At 38.0% G+C, this 21,404-nt stretch overlaps 1 pseudogene; it reads left to right on the top strand.

Moving 5' to 3' along the window:
* LOC149250523 (uncharacterized) overlaps window positions 1–12,350 on the top strand; it is a 195,184-nt pseudogene extending 182,834 nt beyond the window's left edge.
* Window positions 12,351–21,404: the final 9,054 nt, after the last annotated feature.

Here is a 21,404-nt window from a genome sequence, read left to right as displayed (position 1 = left end):
AGAGAGTAAAATATACAAATTTATTTGCCCAATCATAGTCAAAATTTGTCTAGTCAAACAATAGTCAACAGGATGCCCTAACTTGAAAGTCAATGTTGGTCAACGTGGCAAAATATCTCCTCCAAATTAGCTCGGTCAAACCCAGTCAACTTAGCCTCCAAGGATAGTATGAATCAGCCAAAAACAATCCCAAAAATATCAGTCAAACTTGGTCAACGTAGAGTCAATGTTGTGGTCAATGTTGGTCAAACAACTCTGGGTGCCTCGATTTTTGTGCCCATAAATGTGGCTTTCCCAAACAGAGTATTCCCCAAGAAAAACACAGTCAAACTCAGTTAATTACTGCCTGGTCAATGCTGGTCAAACCTTCCTACAATTCAGTGAACACCCAAAATAGAAAATTGCAGTCAAACTTCGCACGTGTGGAGGAGAAGAAGGTTGCCCTGAAGTTGTATGACCCAATCAGATGAGGAGAGAGAGATATGTGTGAGAATGAATGATGTCCAAATGAGGTAGATTCACCTTCTATTTATATGCAACGTTGAGGATGAAAATACATGTCTTTTGGGCTTCTGAGCCAACATAAGTTTGTTGGTCGACCTTGAGAATTTGTCCATAATAGAAATAAATTCATAATTCCATTTGTACATGTGAGAATGAGATGATCCTTAGATCAATCCTACACCTCTTGGAAACAGGAATCCAATAAAAATATTAGTTGTATCATATGAATTTCCCAAGGTGAATTTTGGCCCTGGTTGCCAAATTTAACACTCCCTCTCAACTAGGGAGAACTCCACTTGCCAAACCATCTGTCAATATGTACCATCTCTCACATCCCTGTTATACTCTGTTATGCTCAGCTCTATTCTGATCTGCAGAACCATGAAGAAATAATGAATAAGAAATGATCAAGAATGTGTCACACCATTCTCCATTGACCCGAAGTCAATCTCCAATAATCGAGAGTGTATCATACCACTCTCCACAGACCCAAAGTCAGTCTCCATTGATCCCAGATCAATATTAAACATCCTAGCATAGGGAGTATTGTAGTACACGATGCATGCATCGGTAGTAATATTGTCCCTATCCTCATTTCTCTACTCATTAGCCATATGAGAGGTACTTCCCATGAGTCCCATACTGCATGGGTAGGATGTACCGACAGGAAAAGTTGAACCACTCATCCAGCTCATATGTCATAGGAGAAGGTGAACTACTCATCCTATGCATATATCGAGACGGGGTATCACAAGGGAAGGAGAACCACTCACCCTGTACACAATGCACCACTAGGGGAAGGTGAACCACTCACCTTATGGTCGCTCATCGCTCGAAGAAGTAGTCGAAGCCCCCCATAGCTCCCAAATCTCAATATCCATCTCATACAAGACCCTCACAAGAGGGTCTCTCCACGACTTGAATTCGTTCACGGAAAGTTAAGAATTTGACCTTCCGCATGGGCTTCATAAGAATATCTGCGACCTGTTCATCAGTCCCAATGTAATGGAGCGTTATTGCTCCTCGTTGTACCATATCCTAGATAAAGTGGTACCTAATATCAATATGCTTGGAGCAATCATGAAACACGAGATTCTCATAAAGATGAATTTCACTTTGGTTGTCACAAAATATCATGGTGGTATCCAAAAAATTTCCAAACAACTCACTAAAGAGCTTCCTCAACCAAAAAAATCCACAAGAGGCCATGCTAGCGCCAATATATTCAGCCTCAATGGTGCTCAAAGAAATCAACTTATGCTTCTTGTTCATCCAGGATATTGAAGCAGAACCTAGAGAGAAGTAACTTCCAGATGCTCTTTTATGATCCACCACACTGCCAGCCCAGTCTGCATTAGAGTAACCATGGAGCCTCACATTCTCGGTCATGTATCTCATTCCATGGGTGATTGTGTCCCGAAGATATCTCAAAAGATTATTTTTAGAAATCCAATCAATGTTATTATGCTCGACCATAAACTGACTCAATGTATTCACTGTAAAACATATATCTAGACAAGAGTTCACCAAGAACATCAGGACCCCCACTAGTTAACAATACTCATAAGGAATTCCTAAATTGGACCCAAAAACACTTCCGCATAACTTCTTGAAGTTAAGTTCCATTGGAGTAGTCACAAACTTGCAATCCACCATCCACAATCTTTCAAGTAGCTTCACAATCTATTTTACTTGAGAAAGCAAAATCTCACCTTCCTTTTTCTAGACCTCCAACCCTTGGAAATAATGCATCAGTCCTAGGTCCTTACTCTCGAATTTGGAAGCCAACTCCCTCTTGCATTGATAAATGAGACGGTTTGCACCTATGAGAAAGAGATCATCCACATAAAGTACCAAGATGAGAGGTCTATCATTCCCAACCTTAAAGTAAAGGCTTGGATCAGCTTCACTTCTTGTAAATCCCAACTTCATCAGATAGTTGTCAATCCTCTCATACCAAGCCCAAGGTCCTTTCATCAACCCATAGAGGGATTTATTTAACCTACATACATGTGTCTTACGATCTTGGACTTCTAACCCCTCAGGTTGTTCTACATAGACTCCCTCCTTAAGTGACAATGCAAGAAGGTAGTCTTGACATCCATCTACTGTAGGTTCCATCCTTGTGAGGCAGCAAGGGCTATGATCGAATGGATGGTGGTATATTAGGAAACTAGTGAAAATATCTCATCATATTCCACACCTTCCTTTTGAGAGAAGTCTCAAGCAACAAATATGTCCTTGAACTTTTCAACACTTCCATCTTCTCCATGCTTTATCTTGTAGAGCCTTTTAGAGGTGTTAACAAATTTGTCCTGGGGTCTAAGGACCACATCCCATATATCATTCTTCATAATCGACTCATACTCTTCATTCATAGCATCCTTCCATACTTGGTGCTTCAAAAATTCTTCAAATGAGCAAGGCTCGGATTGAATAATGGTGCTCATGGCAGTTAAGTACCCTTGGTACCTATTCGGCTTCTTACTTTCACGAAATGTTCCCCTTGGTGCAATATGCCTCTCAGCATCTTTAAGATTTTCCCTAAGCCATGAGGGTCTCATTTTAGAGGAGGAGGGCTCATGAGAAGGTGGATCAATGGGATCCATTGGTTCTTCAACATCGGGCATTGGCTCATCCTGCATTTCTCCCTATTTTCCTGTATCTGCTTCTTTGTCCTTCCTTGGAATAGGAAGGTTTCTAATCTTCCCAAGGGAAACATCTTCATCGAAGGTGACATCATGAATTATCTCCACTTCCTTTTGACCAGGCACATAGATCCTATATGCCTTGGAAGTTTCACTGTAGCCCACAAATGTTCCTTTCTTCCCAGATGCATCCAATTTGCTTCTCTTTTCTTTCAGCACATGAAAATACACGGGACTACCAAAAATTCTAAAATGAGAAACATCAGGTTTCTTACTGGTGAAAACTTCTTCAGGAGTTTTGGAGTCCAACGCTTGATGAGGGCATCTATTTTGAACGTACACGACAGTGTTGGCAGCTTCACCCCATAGGAACTTCGGAAGGCTTTGATCATGTAGCATGGCACGAGTGGCTTCTATGATAGAATGATTCTTCCTTTCAACAACACCATTTTTCTCAGGAGTATATGCGGTAGTAGTCTCCCTCTTAATGCCAGATTCTCTACAATAGTCATTGAATTCATTTGATTCATATTCGGTTCCATTATCGGTCCTTAATATTTTGATCTTCTTCCTAGTTTGATTTTCAACCAAGGCTTTGAAAGAATGAAACCATGAGAACACTTCATCCTTCTTCTTCAAGAAATATATCCAAGTTTTGCGAGAGAAGTCATCCACAAAGATAGCATAATATAAATATCCACCCAAATATGTCACGAGAAACATACCAGATAGATCAAAATGAACCAATTGCAAAATGTTAGTAGTCTTGCTATCACTTGAGGGTAATGGTCCCCTTGTATGTTTTTGTTCAGCACATCCTTGACAAACACCTTCATGTTCTATTTAAAATTTTGGCATACCTATAACCATCTTCCTTGCATCGGGTAGAGCCTTATAATGAAGATGACCAAACCTCCAGTGCCATAGTTTAGATTGAAGAGATGTGTCACAAGACATGGTTCTTAATGGAATTCCTCCAACTTGACATGGGCTATCAAACCTGAATCCAAGAGTAAATGCTTCTTTAAAATTTCATTTCCAAACACGTACCTTTCCATCGATGAATTCCACCTTGAATCCTTTGTCTTCCATCGCAGAGATAGATACTAGGTTCCTCTTTAGATCGGATACATATAGTACTTCTTGTAGATGAATGGTATTACCTTGATCCAATTGAAGAGTAACATTTCCAACTCCCTTCATGGGATAGGTGGCATTGTATCCAAGGATAATTTCCAAATTTCTATCCTTTTCTATCATATTTAAAAGATCCTCCTTGTACCCAGTGAAGTTCCTTGAGGCACCACTATCAATCAACCAATTTCCCAAGGTGTCTGGAGGAGAGGTAGTAGAGAGGGCATATATAAGATAAAATTCTTTTTTCTTGTTATCTACAACATTAGATTCATCATACCTAGAGTTTCTTGATCTTTTGGGAGGTTGATCATTTCCAAGTTGAGTAGTGGAAGCATTCCTTTTTCCTCTGTTGTTGAAACTGCCATTCCTTTAATTGTTGTTTCCCCTAAAATTGTTGTGGTTGTTGTTTCCATCATCATGAGGTGTATCCCTTCTATTAGGACACTCCCTAGCACAATGGCCAAACTTGTTACAAATGAAGCATCTTCCCTTCCTTCCATTTTTGAATCTCGGTCTTCCTTGACATTGCTTCTTTGAACTTGCATTGTTCTTCTTTTTAGCATGAGCAGAGAATGTAGTAGGATAATTCCTATTTGAAGGCATGCCCATTTCCGTCATCCTTTTCTCTTCTTGAGAACATCTAGTCAGCAATTATTCAAAACTTGGAATCCTGTCATTTTTTAGGATAGTACTACTGAACACATGTCATTCATGAGAGAGAACTCCAAGGGAAATGAGAGTGAGCCCCCTATTAGCAAAAGCTTCTCCAATTGAAACTAGATCATTTTTTATCTCGGTAATCCTCATGAAGTAGGATTAGATATCTTCACATTTTTCCTTCTTTATGTCCTTCAACTTGTTCTTGAGAAAAAGGACTTGGTTTGCATTACTAGCTTTGAACATGCCAACCAACCTGTCATATATCTCCTTTGATGTGTTCAAATCAGAGATGTAAGCAACTAAATTTTTATGAATAGAATCCTTGATGATCTTCTTGGCTTTGACTTCACCTTTCTTGTATTGTGTCTTAGCAGCAACTGGTGCATTTGAAGGAGGTTCAATCATTTTTCCCTACACATAGTCCATAACATCTTGCTCTTCTAAAGTCAAATCAAGAGACATCTTCCATGCATGATAATCAAACTTATCATGAAGCTTGTCATCATATTTGAAGTAGGATGTGGAGGCCATTGACTCTTGTCCTTGATCAATAGATCTTAGTGATTTCTCTTCTCACTCTTTCTTGGGCTTTGTCTTCACCTCAGCTTTGATACCATGTTAATTTTAGATAACAATGGTATGTTCTATGCTTAAGAGAAATTTTACTTCAATTTTCTTATTAGCCTAATATCAATTTCTAGATTAGCAATCACATTAACATAATAGTAAAATGCAGATAGAACATAAACAATAACCAGAAGACAAGCCAAGACAAGAGGACACAATATTTGGCAGATGCCAGGGAAAAACCCCAATGTGGGGAAAACCCTTTGATCAAATCTTCTTATTATTCTTCAAAATTTCAGCAGAGAGAGAGTACAATATACAAATTTATTTGCCCAATCACAGTCAAAATATGTCCAGTCAAATAGCAGTCAATAGGATGCCCTAACCAGAAAGTCAATGCTGGTCAATGTGGTAGAATATCTCCTCCAAATCAGCTCGGTCAAACCCAGTCAACTTGGCCTTTAAGGATAGTCTGAATCAACCCAAAATAGTCTTGAAAATATTAGTCAAATTCGGTCAACCTAAAGTCACACCTACGATCAGCACTGGTCAAACAACTCTTAATGCCTTGATTTTTGTGCCCAGAAATGTGGCCTACCCAAACAAAATTTTCCCCAAGAAAAACATAGTCAAACTTAGTCAACTACTGCCCGACCAATGGTGGTCAAATATTCCTACAATTTGTTCAATGCCCAAAAAAAAGGATCACACTCAAACTTCGCACATGTGGATGAGAAGAAGGCTACCCTAAAGTTGTACAACCCAATCAGATGAGGAGAGAGAGATATGTGTGAGAATGAATGATATGCAAATGAGGTAGATTTACCTTGTATTTATATGCAACATTGAGTATGAAAAGACATGTCTTTTGGGCTTCTAAGCCTACATAAGTTTGTTGGTCGACCTTTACATTTTTCCATAATAGAAATAAATTCATAATTACATTTGTACATGTCATAATGAGATGATATTTAGATCAATCCTACACCTCTCGGAAATAGGAATCCAATAAAAATATTAGTTGCATCATATGAGTTGTCCAAGGTGGATTTTGGCCCTAGTTTCCAAATTTAACAATTTAGGACCAACAACTACAAATCCGGGTCCAAATTTGTAACAAGCTCTTTGTTTTCCTAATATTGAAAAAAAAATTCATGGAAAAGCTTGTAATAATTATTGAAATTCTAAAAAATTCTAACATGAAAACATTATTTCTTCTATCATCACAAATGTCTGTTGGGCAATCCATTAGAGAAACTTACCCCATTGAATTGGATCAAGAATTCAGTAAATCTTCTAAATCTCCAAAAGAAGATACTAAACAAGACATAACACTTCCAAAGGATTCTAGCATGGTTATACCCCTCTCATAGAGTTTTTCAAATGAAAATACCACAATCACACAAAATCATTTGAATCCTTGGGTTGATGTAGTATCTCTGACTATGAAGTTCACTCAATGAAGGGATTGAAACACTCTCCAATGTCTTATAATACTTTTGGCCTCTACTATGGTTGTAAGACCATTTTACCTTTGATGGATCCACCATTGCTTTACATGCAATTTCGTTAATGCACCAATTAACAATTTTGGGATCTTCATATCAAGGCAAGAGAGCCTTCGCTATCTGCAACGTGATTATTGATTCCTTCCAATCATGAAGGATGCATGATTTGAATAAGATCTCAAGCTTGTCTATGAGGTTTCCCTTTTCCATTTCCTCTAGAATCTTCTTCAATGTAGAATGTGTTTGGTTTTGCCCCAAAGTTCATAAACTTCATTGTTGCTTGTACTTGACCTAATTGCAAATATTTCTTATATGCCATTAAGAATGTATGGTTGAAGAAACTAGAAGATAGTTGTTGGAATTGTTTCATTGGGAAGGTCTACTAAACCATTATCCTTTGATGTTTTAAATCATTTCAACTATGTGACTGCTACGACTATCATGGCAAGAACATAAACAAATGTCCCAAATCCTATCCTTTGGAGCATCATAATGTCGTTTTTGAGACCTGTAAATTTTTTGGCTAGTGGAAAAAAGATCCAATTAGACATAGGCACAAGCACAATAATACTGAAGGCTATGAAACACTGCAAGGATGCATGAGGGATCTCAATATGTCCAATAATCACTATCCACTATGCTGCCTTGTTTTATGAAGAAAGTAGAACATTGTGCAAAGACAACCCCATACATTAAACATGTTACCCAAATAGGAATCAACCGTGCAAAGAGATTGACCTTTTTGGCACTCAATACAGTGTCATGAGATGATTTTTCTAGGAAACCGTTATGACATCCTTCTGACGTTATTTTGGTATTGAACTAGAAACAAATGAATTACATAAACTGACCCCCACTCTAAGTTCTCAACCCAATACTATATAGAATCCCAAATTATAGAAACTTGTGTCTTTGTAGTGACCCTCTTAATCATTTTCTAAATGTAAATGTTATTCAGAATGACATCATTTTTCTATCTGAGCCAATGTCAAATGCACTGGAAGGGTAAGGCAACCTTTGTGTAGATATGATACCCAACATTGCAAGAATTCCATGTTCAAGAGAAAATTGAACTTGAACTTCATAATTATCTTTGGGTTCCAGTGACATGGTTAAGATTACATGATCTAGTAGATAGCCACCATATAGGGAAACATATTTCACTTCACAGGAATCTCCTACATCAACGAAAACATTTGCACCAGGTGAAGTCTACAATACCTTGTACTGGCCATCATTGAAGTCCCAAGCCCTAGCAACATTTAGTTTGTGAGTTGCAGCTTGTTCAAAAGTGGAGGTAACCCTATTTCTCTTTGTTGGATCTATTTCCATAACCAAACCATGGTCTAGTTGCAACTTGGAAACTGCCTTGCCTATAGCTATCATGAATTCCATCAAACGTATAGCACCTAATCACTTTCTTTACCACGAGCTTGTTTATTTTAGTTGTCTTAGAAAGGTTATTATTTTTAATGTGTTCACCTTTTTGAGGATTTAAAATTTTCTCCCAAGTCCTTGCACAACCACCCTATACCATTTTAATTTTAAATGACTTAAATTAAGCACATGTACGTCATTGGTAGAAATCCTTACGGGACCAATGCCACCCTAAATGATAACTGTGGTGGTATCCACTGCAATTGAATTATGCACTGCCCATATGCCTCAAGCAATTTCTATTTCTAGTGCCAATATCAATTTTCGTTCAGTTCCAGCAAAAATAAAAGAGAAAATAACTATGAATCATACTGGCGAGTCATCCTAACTATTCTAAAACTTCCAGGCACAACATTCAAGCTTGTTCCCTTTGATGGTAATATGATGAAAGATGTAGTATCTGGTTTACACCAAATACAAGTAGATAGGCTTGATCCCACATATTGTTGATGGAAAATGTTGGACAGAGTTGTGACATGTCAAATGAATGAGAACACCCAAATAGATTTGAAGAAGAGAAAAAGCCAGCAGAGTTTGAGCCAATATAGAAGAAGCAAAAAAATAAATTAATTGGGTCAATTTGAGTTACAACACATACTGTAGCATTTCCTTCCTTGTTGTATGGCTCTATAGTTTGTACATGGATGTAAAGAAACTGTAGTATAACAAGGTTTGTTATGGCTGTCGTGTTTTACGGAAGGTTTATTTTTAATAGGCTTGCTACTATGTTTGCACAGTGACCAATATACTGAGGAATTGTTTCTAACTAACATCCATTGTTTGCAACCATATTCATAGATTTCTTGGTTACTACAAACTGCATTTGCATAATTTTGGAAAACTTTGGAATATCAAATTAATTGATCTAGCATAACTCTTGTTTCCAAATAAATTTAATAGCTAAGATTACCATCTCAAACATATTTACACCCCTGTCCATGAATGATGGACCTACACATGATATTTTAATGCCTTCCTTAATGGAATTGTCTAATTCTAGTATGGTGTTTGAAGACTTTGAGTGAAAGCCTTTATCTTCTTAGAAGAAATAATTTTGGAAATATTGTAATGCTAGCTCATGCACAAACTATGAGGGATCACTTCTATAGAAGGGAAAAGACTCATGCACCCCGTAAGATTTTGGGTATTGTGCAGCATACATTTATCTTGTGAATTTTTGGTTTCTCTAATAAGATTTCTACACCAGTCTTATAATATTTGTTTTTTTTGAGTGCAAATATTTTTTTTATGCATGTCCTTTGTGAAGGTTTTAAGCATGCTAGTGTAGATGCTTGAATTTATCTCTCGGGATAGATGAGGCATGCTTTCCCCATTTTATTTGTGATACCATTGTTCAGATAGTTTTGGGTAGCATTTTTGTTTGTCCATGAAATCCATGTAGTAAAGGCCAAACATATATCCATTCAAATTTATTTAGCAATGCCCATATAGGGTTTCCACACACATTTAATCTTCTATAATTTGTTCCATTTCACTTGTTATTCAAACATTCATTTAATTTTTTTAATAGAATTTTCTTCACTCTCTATCACATTCATAAATATCAATCAAACTTCAACATTAACAGAACACATGCCTCATTGTGTTTGTCAAATGATGTAGTCTACTATGTAAATAGTCCACTTGAAATGTATCATTCCATATTTATGAGAGTGGGAGATTTTCATTATTGGCATCACCAAAACTAATGTCGCCAGTCCATAAATTTACCAATAGCTTTTGTTTTCTCATAGGCTTACACCTACCAAATGAAACTGCAACATCAAGAGTATGGACATCACTCTAGTCATCATGTGATTTTCCTATAGGTCTAGAAGAAGAGTTAGAATGAATCCTATTGTCCTTTTTCTACTTATACTACAACCCTTGTTTATACTTTTGGATATAAATGTAGTTTTTAGTGTTGCAAGCAATTGCATTTTCGATGAAGAAACCATTTCTTATACAATTGGATATACAATGTGGTTTTTAGCGGTGCAAGCAATTACATTTTGTATGATCAATCACTTTCATGTGACCCAACTAGACATTTTTTTTTGCATTTTTCCAATATAAAGGTAGAAATATTGTAAAAATTAAAGGGTACTTATGCCCAAGATATGAGAGTCCAATGGAGAAAATCAAGGGTACCTATGCCCAAGCTAAAGTACAAATATACCAAAAGTAATGATAATATATTTGTGTCAGTGCAAGCAAATTTGGATCTTGAAAAATGTAGTATTCAGATGCAAAACCTGTCATAAATATAGGCATATGGTAGTAACCTTCTCAAAATAAATTAGCAGGAGGAGTGAATCTCCTTGGAGAGAAAACCAAGATGGGAGAAAATCAATTGATTGCCCCATTGGCAGTTTGCATTCTTTGTTATGATATAATACCATTCAAAACAATGAGTTTCATTTGAAATTTTGTGATGTAATGGGGACCATTTGAAAATTCCTGCCTCTTGGTGAATCTAGCATGCAATAGTCTCCATTTATGGTTTCGAGCTAATTTTTTTAATGAACTCTTGTAGCGATGCCTTTTTTTTCAATCCATACCTTTTTCTTTGCATCGTGGTTTTACCATTTATCTTTTTTGGTCTTTTCAAAAAATGGTTTTTGTTCTTAGAATATGTGTGGCTTGTTTTTTCTGTATCAATTTTTTGTGTACACATTTCTTGTATCAGAAAATAATTCATTGTTCTGTTTTTAATTGGAATTTTTTCTTTAAAATATAAATTTCTAACTAGAGCTACATATTTAGTTATATAAGAACACAAGCCATATCATAGTTCCAGATTTCTATTTTGATGTTGAGGGTATGAAATGTTTAAATTTCCGATACAATATATTCCTTTCATGGATACTAAAGACTGATCATTCTGCTTGGCTTCATGAAACCAGATAACATCAAAGTCTAGTTCAAATTCTACAGGCACTAAGCAAGTTATGGTAGAGGCCAGCTTCCATGAAAACTTTGGGACTAAATATTCAGTGTCTTACATTCAGTGTCTGAACACCAAGGGTGGCTTCCCTCCATTAAATAAAATCAATTATGCTCAAAAAATTCACCACTCGCAGTTCCCTTTGAAACAGAATTCTGGTTTTACATGCAGGACATGATACCTCCCTTGGCACCTTCTGCCATTGCAGTGCCAACCTCTGATCGTGTAGTGGTGGAGGGATTTTTTTGCAAAGGCATGATAGACTACTCTTATGATGGCTCTCAGTGGCAGAGGAAGAATATGCATGGAAAACTATACCTTGTGCCTAGAGGAGATGAAGTTGGATCCTTCTACATGTCAGACAAACCAGATAGCCATGGTGGTAGATTCTCCTTGGAGACCTATAATCCCAATGGTTGGAAAGATTATTGGTCGCCCTGTTAAAGTCAATGATGATTCTATTCCATGGTCCCTCTTCAAAATCACTAGGAGCAGTGGAAATGTGTATGCTTTTTTGTTGTTATACTTGATTTCAATGTTTTTTTTGTTCTTTCACCAAAATTTATCCCTATGAAACTCATGCCATTCTAGTGGTATAAGGCCACACCATTCATAGAATGATTAATACTATGGAGCTCACCAATGAACCAATACTTCCACACATTTCAATAATATTTTTATGGAATCTAACTTTATATCTTAATCCTTTTTGTTTGTTTTGGTTAGCATAATTGGTTTTCAGCTAAAATTTTCATGGTTTTTTATTCAAATTTGTGAAAATGAAAGTCACTAGTGGGACCATTCAACTATTATACAATGGTGGGAACAAAAATTGGAGTTCCTCCAACGTCTTCAAATGTTACAAAGAAAGGGGCTTCATGGACATGGGTATTCAGTGGTTAGTTCTGGACATAGAAGCCTTGTTCTCCTCTGTTTGGTTGAATATGAAATTCTACTACCCTTTTGGTCTTGTTGGTTGTTCATGGAAACTTCGAAAATAAAAAGGATGGCACAAATATAATTGTTACCATGGGCAGAGGCAGGTTTGAATGACATTTGAGAAAAAGTGCTTTCCATAAATTTTGAAAAACTTATTTTATATTTTATGGTGAGAATGTTTTGATAATACTCATAGTTTGTAAATCTAATGTATGTGTATAGGTTTGTTGAGTTTTTCTAACAATCGTCTTGAATTTTGATAATAATTGTAGTTTGTAAATCTAATGTATGTGTATAGGTTTGTATAGGTTTTCTTGTTTTGATGACATTTTTATGCTCAGTCCAAAATTTGAATACTATAGTTGTTCTAAGAATTGAGCACTTAGGTTTTCAAATTTTGATCATGTTATGTGCTTCTCTCCATTTTGGCCCCTCATGTTCCATTGCCTCCTGGAATTGATCTTTGCAAGAGTTTGATAATTAAAGGTCCAGAGAATGAAGCATCATCCTTCACACCTGTTTCATCTTATGAACATTCATCAATAATAGGTAAACTCAATGTCGTTGAGGAAGATGGTGATGGAAAATTTGAAATGGTGGATGGAAATTCAAAGATTGATGTGACTGAACATGGGAATATTATTTTTGCTCCTCCCGAGTTTAAAAACATAACACTTTGTAACTTCTCAATTGTATTTTAGGGAAACCTTCCTAAAACTTAGAGCTTTGGTCATATTAATGTGAAGGTTGATGGAAAGCAATTTCTAGAAATGTGGGACTCATGATTATGTACAACCCAATTTTCAAGGCCCTTATCATCTTGTATAGGAGCACTTAGCCTAAAAACACAATGGGGATTGTCAAAATGGAATTCAACATGATGCTAGTCTAGAGCTCCTTCACGATAGTTATGGATCGGGGTACCGTATTCTGAAAATTTCCCCACACTTGACAACAATAAGGATCGAACCTTTTCTAGCATGCGTAATGAACAAATCATGTAGATATCCACCAATTTTGTACCCTTCTGCAAGGATCATGTCACACTACATAAGGAAAGGATCATGTCACACTTCTGCAAGCCTGATGAATTAGAAGATCCATCAGATGGTTATATTTTCAATGAAAGGTGGAACAAAACCTTGAATGCAGGTAATGAATAGAGTTGTATGGCGGAAGAGCAGGTTTGTGAAGCCTTGAAGGAAGAGGAATCTAAATTTTCTAAAAACAGGGGTAATAGAGCCATTGGCACCTACAACAATACAAAATTTTGATATGAGTTTGAGAAAAATAATAATGTGATTGTGCCCTATCCTCCAATGTGATTTGATCACAAATATAAATGAACTGTCTATAATCCTAGAATGGCATAGTTCCTCTCTGTGCTAGGGTCTTGATTTGGAATTGTAGCCACTGTTCCTTAAGGTATAATGCATGGGACTTAGCTAGCATCCTGCATTGGATTGCCTCTAAGGATAGACTGGTTGTGGATGCCAATTGATTCTCTCTTTATTGTAGATGTCCTTTTAACCATGCATTTTCTGCCTCCGATTGAGCTTTCATCATTGCCTCTCTATCCCTCAGGCTACTTAGTTCTCTGCCCATCTCTTTAACCTTTTCCTCCATGTGACCTATGTCCTCCACTCCCTTGGATTTGGAAATCTGCATCCATCTATGTGTTCTTGCCCTTTCTTTCTCAAGCTCAAAGAATAATGGGATGGAAAAATTTTGTGGAATGACCCTACCCCCTTCAATAAACCTGTAGTAGGAGTGAAGGTTAGGTTGAGGACTAGGTTCCCTTAGCTCTAGATCCTCCTTCTTTGTTTCTTGCTACATACTCCCTTCTTTATCCAATTTATGAGTTTCTTGTAGGTTTAGCAGATTTTCCTGTAGGATTTCCTCTGCTTCCTGTAGTTCCTCCTGTGTATCTTGTAGGATGCCCTTTCCTATGGATGAGGCATATCTAGTCATAGGCCTTCTCACATAAGTGATAGGAGACTTGGGGGAGGCTTTTCCTGATGATCCTTCTCCTTGAGTTTCCATAAGAGGAGCCATCTTCTCCTATTTTTTGGGTGAGTCTTCAATAACAATAGGAACCTTGGTGGGAGTTTGAGGTTTTCCTTTCCTTATTCTTGTACTTTTTTTTGTCCTAAAGTACAATGGAGTTTGTATCTGTCTTTTTCCTTTTTCATTGATAGTGGTACTAAGGGTAGTGAGGGAAGTTGTTTCCTCTTTCTCAGTGGGTTCTGAAGATAACCTGGGTGATTCCTCCTTCATTTTTTCCTCCTCTTTTCCATTCCCCCTCTCATTTTTTTCTTTCTCCTCTTCTTCTCCCTCTAGTTCGTCACTTTGTTCATTAGTTTCCTCCTATGCATCTTCTTATGTCTCTTCACCACTTTCCTTCTCTTTTTCTTGCTCTTCTTCCTCATCTAATTCCTCTTCATCCCTCTCTGTTTCTTCTTCATACTTTTCAGTTCCTTCTTCATCCTTCTTTGTTTCTTCTTCATCCATTTCACTGCAAGTAGGGCTCTTATCATTTTCAAGGGATTTTATATCTCCCTCTATTTGCATGTCTCTGAAAGTTTCCCATGTGATAGGGATTCTAAGGTTTTTGAGGACATATTCTATGATAATTCTAATCAACCCATGATGGGTTAGCTGTTGATGGTTTCCTTCCTGCACCTTCATGCTCATATCTATAATAGATTGAAGAAGGAAGTAGGGTATGTTGAGTCTGTTTTGAGGAGGTGTGTCTGCTCCAAACCTCAATTCTTGAAGAAGCCTAAAGTGGTATCCATATACCACACTGTACCTACCTTAACATGAGATATACTTTATAAGGCGGTAGTTAATTTCATTCCAAGGATGTGGTAGGCTTGCTCTTCTCACTCCATTTTTGTGTTCCATGGCCTCCTCTCCTTCTAAAAGGAATTTCTTCTTTACAGTTTGGCTATTTCCCTTGTCCTCCTTTCTCCAAGGCCTCTCACCACAATAGTGGCATGGGTCCTAGTCAGTGGAATGAGAGAGAGAGAAAAATCTCTGGCTACTTCATCATCATACCCCCTCAATTTCTCAAAGAAACCCATCAAATTGTGCCTTGTGAATATCTCTAGCACAGGGGGGTGTTGATGGATCCTCACTGTGTTGATGGGTTCTCTTTTATTAAATTCCCCTGTCATTTTCTCTGATGGATAGAGGGTTTTATAGGTTTGATACCAAATTTAATGAATGAGGGAATTTAAATGAAAATTATGTGTATGCAATTCCCTTATGCTACAATTAATTTCAACAATCTAGAATATTTGTTATGCTCTTTTCACTTGGAAAAATGTGGGGAAATGTAGAGCCTACCTCCTTATCACTGCTTGATGAAGCCAACCCCTATTTTCCTCCCTCTAAAACTACTCACTACCAATCCTATATGTGCTGGACTGTATCCTATAGGATTTCCTGTAGGATCCTGTAGGTGGTCCTACGCAAGAAAAAATGAAATTTACCTTTCCTGTAGACTGCTTGAGGGCCGAGAGTGACTTTTCTAGTGTGGAGCCTCAAGAATGTGAATGCTTCTATGCATGGGGATCAACGTTTATTTCCTCATATGGGTGATTTGAGTGAGGTGGTGTGCTGGCAGCCAAGGTACAAATATCTATTTTTGGACTGTTTGTCCCCCTACCACATTATCATTCTCCTCACCTCGTAATCAACTCCCATTTCAGGCATCCATAGGTTAAAAAATTTCAACCTCATCCTTATTTTCCTTGACTTGATTGCTACCATGTGTGTAAGGACTAATTGCTTTCTCCTCGTTGACTAAACGAAGGTGGCCAATTTAACTGGCCACCTTTCACTTATAAACCAACTCTTTCACAACTTTTACATCTTTTGATCACATTATGTTAATGAGAGAGTGGAAGCGAGATACTTGCCTATGGTAATGATGCCTTGATGCTATTTGAAGAATGAAGTCTTTGTTGTGTGTTTATTGTCCTTTGATGATTTTCTTTCATGTGCAGGTACCTGGTGTTGATGATGATAATCTTGTTGCTGCTTCTAGGCTTTGGAGGATCTTCTTCTACCTCTGGATCTTCCATTCTTGAAGCTGACTACAACCTGTGATTTCTGTTTTGTGGGATAGGATGCTACAGGGTTTCCTATAGGATGTCCTCTAGTTGCTTCTCCCTAAAAAATTTTAATCATTTTCTACTGCTCGAACCTGAGGATGATTGGCATGGGAGGAGAAGGGGTCTAGGGATTTGTGAATGAGGAAAAATAACCTTCAGGTGTTGTCCCATTGCTCCCTACCTTCATCCTCTTTTCTCTGTGGTTTTTTCTTTGAAGACTGTAATTTTTTGAAACTGACTTTTTTTTATGAATGCAGGGGTGATCATGGTGGAGAGAGGCATGGTGATGAGACAGTAAAGTAGTAATTTATTTTCTTGACATGGGAAGGTCATCCCGTTGCTCTTGGGTTACTTCCTTTATGATTCCCAAGCCACTGTAATTCCTACAGGATCATTCTGTAGGTTTTCAGGGAATCATGTAGGTTTACAGGGAATCCTGTAGGTTTACAGGGAATCCTGTAGAAAACATAGAACCCTTTCAAACTAAGGTAAATGAGTGTAAAAATGGAGGGAATGATGGAATGATGAAGGATAATGAATGGAGAAATAAAAAACATGAGCTTGATAGGTCCCTTTTGGTTCTCTTTTGTTTCTCTGAGTGTCCACGAGCTGACCTGCAAACAATATTTTCATAATTTTCCCTTTCTCTTTTCTTATTTATTATTTTTATTCATTTTTTATTGAAAGCAACTAGTCCACCTCCAAGAGGTTTTCATCCTATCTTCTTGCCCTGGGCACGTCAAGAGAGGTTTTCACCCATAGATCTTTTTATTTCTCTTTTTTTTGTTTTTTTTTACACTATTGGGCCACCTCGAAAGGTTTTCAACCAAACAGTGGGATTTAGGTGCCTCAAGGAGGTTTTCACCTGAGTCTCCTTATTTTTCTTTTTTCTTAGTGACTTGATGAGGTAGGAGCTAAGCCTTGTTCCACCACCATCATTGTTTTGCTGATACCATCAATGAACTCTTGCTTTGACAATGGCCTCTTGTAAACCTTCAATCTGTGCCCATTAAAAAGTAAAGGAATGGCCTCTGCATCTATGGCTCTAATCTGCACTAAACCATTATCATGACATTTCTCTATGACATAAGGCCCTAACCATCTAGTCCTTAACTTCCCCTTAAAGTCTTTATATATGGAGTCATATAACAAAGCCTAATCACCTTCTTGAAATTTCTTGTCTTTGATGTTCTTTTCATGCCAGATCTTCCCCTGAATTTGGGTTACCTCTGTGTGTAGGGGGGCCTACATTTTGAACTCATCTAGCTCATTCAGCTAGAGCAATCTCTCTTTTTGTGCATTGCTAAGATCTAGATCTAGTTGGGTTGTCATCCTCAATTTATTGTACTCAAATTAAATGGACAACAGGGCCTTCTTCCCATAGACCAACTCATAAGGGGTGAATCCAGTGGTGGTATTCTAGGTGGTATTGTAGGCCCAGGTGGCCTCAACTAATCTATATGGCCAATCTTTTCTATTGCCGCTAACCACTTTGGTCAGAATTCCCTCTAACGTTCTGTTGGTCACCTTCACTTGCCCATTAGCTTGTGGTTGAAAGGGAGTGGAGGTTCTATGCTTGACCTTGTGTTGGATTAACAAGTCTTAAATCATGTTGTATGTAAACTGGTTTCCTTGATCAGTGACCAATTCTCTAGGGTACGCAAACTTGTAAAATACATTTTCCCTTAAGAGCTCAGCCACCTTCTCCTTTGTTTCTGCCTTGATTCCCTTGGTTTCAAACCACTTAATGAAATGGTTAGTGCACATAACGATGTACTGCTTTTGCTTAGAAGGAGGGTCAATAGGTCCAATGAAATCCATGCCCCACTTGTCAAATGGCTCGAAATTCACTTGAGTTTGCGGAGGCATTTCATCCCTTGGAGTAGGCTTTCCCATCCTTTGGCATCGATCAAACTAACTAGTATATATTCTCACATCCTGATGAAGAGTGGGCCAATAATAACTAGCTTGTAACACCTTGAATGATGTCCTCTTGGCTGCAAAGTGACTTCCACAAGGCCCATCAGGACAGGTCAGAAGGATATCAAAGACTTCCTCCTCCTTGACACATCTTCTTAGAATTTGATTTGGGCCTAATTTGAAGAGGTTGCACCCAATCCAAGTGAATGGGGCGCTCTTCCTCACAATCTTTCTTTTCTCTTTGGAGGACAATTTTGATGGGAACTGTGTAGACACCAAATAGTTTGATATGTTAGCAAACCATGGAGAGAGAACTGGAACGACGAATAAGTGTTCATTCAGTAACTGATCATCAACCATTCCTTCCTCCCCTGCAGGTAAAGTTAATTTGGACAAAAAATCTGCAACAACATTTTCCTTGCCAAGCTTATCAACAATAGTTAGATCAAACTTCTGTAATAAAAGTAACCATCTAATAATCTGAGCATTCACATCAGGTTTATTCATTAAATATTTAATTGCAGCATGATCAATATGTACAAATGTTTGATAACCTGTAATGTAATGCCTAAATTTGTTTAATGAATGCATAGCAGTCAGGAACTCCTTTTCAGTCACTGTGTAGTTCGGTTCAGCCTTTAACAAATTCTTACTGATAAAGAAAATGGCATAAGGCAATTTGTCATCTATTTGGCCTAGAGCTGCTCTTGTGGATCTGTGTGAGGCATCAACATGTATATGAAAAGGAAGGGGCCAATTTGGGCCTCGGAGAATAAGTGCAGTGGTCAACTTGTCCTTTAGTGTGTCCAGGGCCTATTGATAGCTTTTTGACCATAAAAACTCAGAGTCTTTGGCCAACAACCCAAATAAACGAGAAGCTAACTTGCTGAAGTCTTTTATAAACCTCCTATAGTATCCATCTAGACCTAGAAAACTTCTGACATCTCTATGCTTTTGCGGAGGTGGGACCCTCTGGATGATGGCTATTTTGTTTGGGTCCACCTATAGTCCTTGCTAGGATATTGAATGACCTAGCACATTCCCTGCAGTCATCAAGAACTCACATTTTTTAGGACTAAGGGACAAGTTCATTTCAATGCATTTGTTAAGAACCTTACCTAACTTGGACAAAGCCTCCTGGAAATCACATCAATAGGGTGTAAAATCATGCATATAAATCTCTACTGCATCATGGACTAGCTCGGAAAATATACTCAGGACTGCCCTCTTGAAAGTGGAAGGGGCATTGTATAGGCCAAAAGGAAAGACCCTATAGGAAAAATTACCCCAAGGACAAGTGAAGGTGGTTTTATCCTGGTCTTCCAGGTTGATCTAGATTTGATTGTACCTATTGAACTATTTGGGAAAGAGAAAAAAGATTTCCCTTCCAGGCCATCTAGCACTTGGTCAATGAAAGGTAGAGGGAAATGGTCCTTATTTGTGGCTTTGCTTAAATCTCTTTAATCGACACAAATCCTCCACATCCCATTTTTCTTTGGAACCAACACCAAAGGAGAGACCAACTCACTATCTGAGATAGGGTAAATGAATCCTGCATCTAGCAGCTTTTGCAATTCTTCTTTGACTATATCCTTGAGAGCTAGATTCATTCTCCTTTGGGGTTTTCAGACTAGTTTTCAACCTTCTTGAATATAAATTTGGTGAGCACACACTGAGTGGTGCACTCCCTTCATTTCTTTGTAACTCCAAGCAAAGGCATCCATATGTTCCTTTAGCATGTTGCAAAAAAATTCTTCTTGGTGTACATAAAGAGATGGGTTGATTGTCAAAGTTCTCTCAAGGCTGAATTCTATGGTTTTGACACGGGTAGGGTTTGAATCGGCTAATCATAAATCAATCTGATGGTTGTTTTGGGTTTCATTTACTACTTCTTCTAAGGACAATGTGTTGGGAGTTGGACTTTGGAGTATGTGTTCAATCAAATCATCATCATCCGGTTGTCCTCCTCCCATGGTTGTTTCTAAGGTATAGAGTTGGGCTGAATAAAATTCATTTTCTTCCTCCTCCTCCATCCATGAAGGTAATTCATGCTCTAGAGATGGCTGGGAAAGAGGGTACAGGACTAACAGGTTGGACATATGCCCATTTTTTATAGTCATATTTCTAGCCCTGCAGCTAATGTAGGCATCAATAGTGGCTAACCAGGGCCTCCCAAGGATAAGAGGGTAACCAGTAAGCTTGGCCTTAGGCTGGAGAACTAGGAAATCTGCAGGGTACTCCCAAGAGTCTATGGAGACCATCATATCCTCCACAATCCCCTCAGGGGTCACTGTGGAAGGGTTTGCAAGTTGCAGGATTGTTGTGGTCTTTCTCAATGAACCCTGGAGGTTGAGCTTGAGCATGGTGTCATTGGTAATCAAATTAATGATAGCCCCAAGATCAACCAAATTGTGTGGGGCAATGGTGCCATTAATGTGCACATCTACTACAGGGCTTCCAGGGTCCAAATACTTTGGACAAATTACTTGCCCCAACATTAAGTCGAACAGTTTTCCAATGACATTAATGGTAGGGGCATCTCTTTTTCGCCTCCCTGGATGTTTGAAGCACTTCTGCTTAATCAACTTGTTGTAAATAGGTACATTTTTTATATCTTGGAGAAGCAGAATTTTGACACAGATTTTTCAATTCTCCCAGAATTTCAGTGTCTTCTGGGGTAGGCTAGAGTGGTTGAGTTAATCTCTCAGGAAAGGGTGGTGGATTTACTTTAGGCATGTTTTCCTCTCTTTCTTCCTCAATCTCCCTAGGTGGAGATAGAGGTTGGTTGTCCGAGAGTACTCCCAGGTTTCAGGTTGATTTCCTGAATCTCCCAGCATAAGAAGGATAGGATGTCTCTCAACTGTATACTTATTGTGCCTATCTATTGTTGAGGTTCAGATTTGGCCTAGGAAGGCATCTGGGGTTGTTTAGGTGGTGTAGGGTGTAAAATTTGTGGTTGAGCAAGTGGTGAAGGCAATAAAGCTGGAGCATTGTTGTATGGGGGCCTCCAGCCCTA

The sequence above is a fragment of the Pinus tabuliformis genome, chromosome 7, assembly GCF_031772625.1.
Source record: "Pinus tabuliformis cultivar Carrire ecotype Pingquan chromosome 7, CPIR1, whole genome shotgun sequence".
Lineage (NCBI taxonomy): Eukaryota > Viridiplantae > Streptophyta > Pinopsida > Pinales > Pinaceae > Pinus > Pinus tabuliformis.
The sequence above is the reverse complement of the archived record's forward strand: the minus strand, read 5'-3'. Positions and strand labels throughout refer to the sequence as shown.